The sequence below is a fragment of the Dreissena polymorpha genome, chromosome 7, assembly GCF_020536995.1.
Source record: "Dreissena polymorpha isolate Duluth1 chromosome 7, UMN_Dpol_1.0, whole genome shotgun sequence".
Taxonomy (NCBI): Eukaryota; Metazoa; Mollusca; class Bivalvia; order Myida; family Dreissenidae; genus Dreissena; species Dreissena polymorpha.
Window position 1 is genome coordinate 869157 of NC_068361.1, and position 5468 is coordinate 874624.

Sequence of the window (5468 nt, forward strand, 5' to 3'; positions counted from 1 at the left end):
TTTCGTGACGTCATTTGACATTGCAATGTTATTTCAGCAACATAACAAAATGCGATTGGTCAATCAAACAAAAATAAGCCAATGAAAATCCTTAAAAAGTATATTACACATGTGTAAAATAAAAATATTTGTAATGGTTATATTACAAGGGGAAGCAGGGTATGGCATGTGATAAATATATATCTGTATTGAAGTAACTGTTAATTACACACTAAGCACACTCACAAGCTGAACTAAGGTGTGTTGGTCATCATTGCTATCACAACCCTTCTTTGCTGCCTTATTCATGTGATATCTGATCACTTTTTTGTAGGGGCAAATCTCCTTTTAGTTCTTGATGGAGCAGGTGTGACATTCTTCATAACAAATGAGGTCAGATGGCGTTGCATTTCTTCAACATTTGCAACGCCCTCTTCCACCACAAGTACTTTAATTCTTGAGGCAACATCACTGTCGATACGTTGCAACAGCCCAGCGTTCTGTTGAAGATTCAATAAGAAATTAAAATAGCAGCAATTAATATAAACATGCACTTTGCAAACATTATCACCCCAATGTACGATCATCTGCATTTTAATACAGATCTTCAAGCTAATATAAATACATTATTATAAAGAGGTGTCAAATGAAAAGATGTAGATGTCTCAGTGTCTGACAGACAGTGTGACCCCAGAGTGCGTTGTTGTTGATTAGTTAAGATGATCAGTAAAATTTGAATATTACATTAACAAGAGCTTGTTAACAGACAAAACAGCTGCCCCCTAGTGGATATTTGCTGCATTGTATTTATATAACCATAGCAATCAGCAATTTGAACCATATTAAAGAAACTGACATGAAGTGCATATTCCCAATACGGCCATTTATGCCCTCCAAACTTTATCAACTCTGCTTACGTACTTTTTGAGTCAGCACGCTTTTAGTTTCCAATCATTTCTTTAAACTCAGCAACAATAATTTGCGCAGGAGGCAAAAAAAATGAAGGAAATTGTACATTCAACTTTTTGTCCCTCTTTCAACATACCAAATTTCATCAACCTAGGTAATTTACTAGTTGACATATTGCAATATGCTGATTGCGAAGATGGACATACACACACACAAACGGAATGACAACTGCAAGTTCAATACACCTATGCCTTTCGGCAGGGAATAATAAAGAAATTATAATTGAAACCAGGGCATAATCTTTATGTCCTTCTTTTCCTCATGATTTCGTTATTTTTATCTTAATTATTGCAAAACTTTGACTTCTTAAGAAAGTTTTTAAACAGTCATTTTTAATAAAAGTCCATATAAATCATTCGACCACTGGCGTGTGGCTACCTTCGATTCCAGGAGCATGCTTTTAACAATCTTTAGTTTTATTATTTGATGTCAAATAACAACTATCAAAACTCAAGCATTTAGAGAAAATTAATTGTAAGTTATTTTATTATACACATCATCTTTTAAGGAAAGATCTAGGATAATGTAAAGGTACAGAGTGCTGCCAAACAAATTAGGTTTAAAGCTGGAGCAGTCTGATGACATTTTTAAATATTCTGCGTAATCCTATTCATCTTTTAGTTAACACTGGTAAAAATAGCTATTAAGCAAAGTTTTTAGATTTGGTTTTAAACATTGGCAAAAAATCAAATTCAAAAGATTTTTACATTTTTTAATTATTACGTGCCAGGTAAACAAGAAATCCCCATGATGGGGCAACTGTTGACAATTTTGATCACATGTTACAGCAAATGAATCAACAGAAATTTAACTTTACAGAGTGTTACTTTACATATCAGTACCTCCCCACTTGTATGGGACTTGTGTTCGATGTTAGGAAACACCACCATTATCTTTTTGATGCCTTTACTCAGATCACTCCTCACATTAGAAGCAGCCATTTTTTTGTCCAGCTCGCTTGATGAACCCTTGTATTAAATGACATAATGTTGACAACCTAATTAATGCTTAAAACCAACAATAGCAAAAATTGATTGGATGAAGATGTTCAATTTAATTGTCATCATATTTTGCTTATCACACTTTTACAGAGGTAAAAACAATAAAAATGAGGCAAACACAAAACAAATGTACATTTTGTATGAATCAGAAGAAATTGATGATATAACCAGTGGATTTTGAGCATTGGTGCAATAGTAAGGTTTCTTAAGTGTTATGATTGCAATAAAACAAAGTAATGTACAGTAATTGTCCTGCTTGTGGGTAAATTAAATAAAAGAAAAAAAACACATCCAACCTCTTCAGGGGTATATATCAACACTTCTTTCAGAATGATAGAAGCAGGACAGTCCAATTTTTTGGAGAGCTGCACTGCATGCCTTGTTTTCTATTTAGCATATGAATGTTGCTCACTGCTAACTGTCTTTGTCTGAAAAGAATGTTAATATCTTTACAACTTTATGTACATGAAAATGCATATTTTATCTGATATCACACAGTGTTGAGTTTTGACAACTATTTGGACCAAATTTGTTTAAGAACAGATACTGTAAGTCTAATTTCATCATAATATTAGTCAGTATAAAATAAAAGGGTTAACATTTTACTCTTCATGGAATGATCTGATCAATGTTGGCATTTTACCAAGTCCAAAGAAATAAATCTTATATTTTTATCTGAGCATTCATCAAGACAATAAGAACAAAAAATTTCGTTTTGCACTGAAATCAACACCATTTTAAGAACATTTTTAAAATCCTGTGTCCATCATTACATGTACATTGTTTATTTTTGCATTAAATGGCTTACAGGATGCGCTACATTGATGTTTCAAAGTTTATATATGAAAGATTCTTGTACATTTAGCTGATTCATCTAGATCCTATTTTTTTAACAAAATGGTTATTAAAAAAAAAAGCTTTCCAATTCAGTAAAGACTGATTTATATGAGACATTGCTATTGTATTGTTTATGAAAATAAAGATTCTGCATACTAACAAGGTGCTCAGGTAAGCTAACAAGAGCACCGCATTAAAGGTGCAACGCTCGGCTGCGGTTGCATTTTTGAATACATGAAAGCTTGTCAGATTTTTTTAGTTTTTTTAAGAGGTCACAGTGACCTTGACCTTTGACCTAGTAACCCAAAAATGCGTGTGACATGTAGAACTTGTCAAGGTGCAGCTACATATGAAGTTTCAAAGTTGTAGGTTGAAGCACTTTGATTTTAGAGCCAATGACAAAATGTTAAGGTTTTAGCATGACGCGGACAGCCAATAACACAACGACGGACACGACAAGCTGGCTATGACAATACCTCGGGTTTTCTTCGAAAACAGCCGAGCTAAAAGTCAATGACAAGCATGGAGGGGAAGGTTACCATATTTCTGTCCAATACCTTTTCCTTTTCCAGTTTTGTCTTCTTATTCTTGTCTGTAACATGGTGGCATTTCAGAACCTGATGTCCAAGGCTCACATACATGTGAGGGTTCACCCCATGGACCCAACAAACCTTATGGGAGGATGAAGTAAAAACTGAAATTATTCATCAAAACAGATTTTTTTTTTATTTTCTGCTTATGTATACACTTTATTTATAAAAAAACAAAAAATTGAAATTAAACAAAAAAATCCATATCATGAATTCATTCATTTAATAGGAACAAGAGATGTGTTTGTCAGAAACACAATGCCCCCTATTGCGCCGCTTTGATTTTTGGTTTTACCTTAGACCTTGAAGGATGACCTTGACTCGATTCAGAACTAGCCGACTTTATGCAAGTGAATAAGTTCAAAATGGCATCAGAAATGTATTGGTAAGCATTAATAAATTAATATGGCCTGAAAGATGATAAATTTTGCCTCAACAATCCAAGTATTTTGAAAGCAATTGCTTTCTTTTAAAAATATTAACACCATTATTTTCGCTAGCGATCCAGAACTACCCGACCGACTGTAATTTATGCTTCTTTCATTTCAACAGAAATCATTACGCTTAGATATATGAACAAAATAATAAAAATGAATTTACCTGAATTACCAAAGTTTTCTATGTAGGTTATTCGTATCAATTTCATTTCTTTTTATGTAAGCTTTTGCATCGTCAAAACAATAAAATAACATTATTTTGTCTTCGTTGCGATTTCTTGCGTGGAGATTTACAGACGCCATCTTGAAAACTACGACCAACTTTCGGTATAAGTATCTTTACGGCAATTTTTTTGTTTCCTTACATCGTTGCCAAATTGCCCATACGATACTGACTCGACGGTTTCTCCCGCGAACGCCGCTACGTCAGCATTATCAGACGATTGACTGTATAAGCGCCTTTCAGAAAGGTATAATTTGCGGCCAGATAAGACTTGACGTAAAGCTGAAGCGCAATCGAACCACTCCAATAGCTTTTAAATGCTTATCACTGCGAAGTCAAATTTAATTTAAAATAATATCATTTGTAAAAAAGAACAGCGATATCTCGAAAATATTTATTCAAAATACTACATAACCGGAAACTATATATTTTATATAGTTATTTTTAAAGTAGCACTATACTTAATTCTCGTCATAGGTATCAACTTGTGCTTAAATCGTGTAATCTGCTATAATTTATTGAAACCCAACATCCAGAGTTCATATTCGTTCGAGCATTTTAAAGGCAGGAAATACAATCAGCTATGCAATAACGGCATAATTCCTCACACGTGGCACACCATTGTCCGCCAAATGAACAAGCACCGTTTAGCGATAGCATCTTTTATTAGTGTTGGCAGTAGCTAATAAAATTTACCGCGGTAGGAAAGGCATCTTTCGTTATAAGTAGTAGTAGTCTAAAAAGTCTAATAAGTTTCTACTAGTAGTAGCTAATAAAACAGGATCGGGTGTCCTATTGACCTAAATGAAGTGTGTAATAATTCAAAATGGAGATGTTAACAAAAGCAATAATTTAACCAGTAAACAGATAGATAATTAACCTGTTTAAAATACATATTTAAATGAAATGTGTATATGACACAGGTTGATCAGTGATGAAAAAATAACAAATATATATTTCATTTCTACAAATATTATATTTGAGAGCTGTTTTCCCTATAAATAACGTAAATACTTAACACTTAATACTCCACTAACGTTTGATTTCAGATAGAAATTCTGGTGAAGTAATTTCAGGCAGTTCAAATAACTAACGGTTAAAAACTGTGCGACCCGGGGTCATTAGTTTATTCAAGTAATCATTTGAAGAACAGAAATGAAGGTTTAAAGATGCCTAATTGGGTTAAACCAATACTAACAAATCAAAACAATTATGATACAAATAGTTGTAACCTCAAAGAAAATTTGTTAAATTTGTATTTGCTTGCCAACGTGTTTGAGAATATGTTGACTATTCAAATTTTATAACATAAAACTAGCTGAGAGCTTAGGTAAGTTTGCAAAGTCCAAAAAAATTACATGCGCCAAAATACATTTTGAACATAAAAAAAATAAAAGATAGCTGGTATATCCATTTCAATAACACTTCATCT

At 33.0% G+C, this 5468-nt stretch overlaps 1 long non-coding RNA gene across 1 annotated transcript; it reads right to left on the bottom strand.

Annotated features, from left to right (window-relative positions):
• Window positions 1–2204: 2204 nt before the first annotated feature.
• Window positions 2205–4109, bottom strand: LOC127838827 (uncharacterized). The gene is made up of 3 exons (XR_008029980.1): window positions 3977–4109; window positions 3344–3480; window positions 2205–2377 (listed from the first exon to the last, which is right to left on the bottom strand). It is a non-coding gene; the product is annotated as an uncharacterized LOC127838827 (long non-coding RNA).
• Window positions 4110–5468: the final 1359 nt, after the last annotated feature.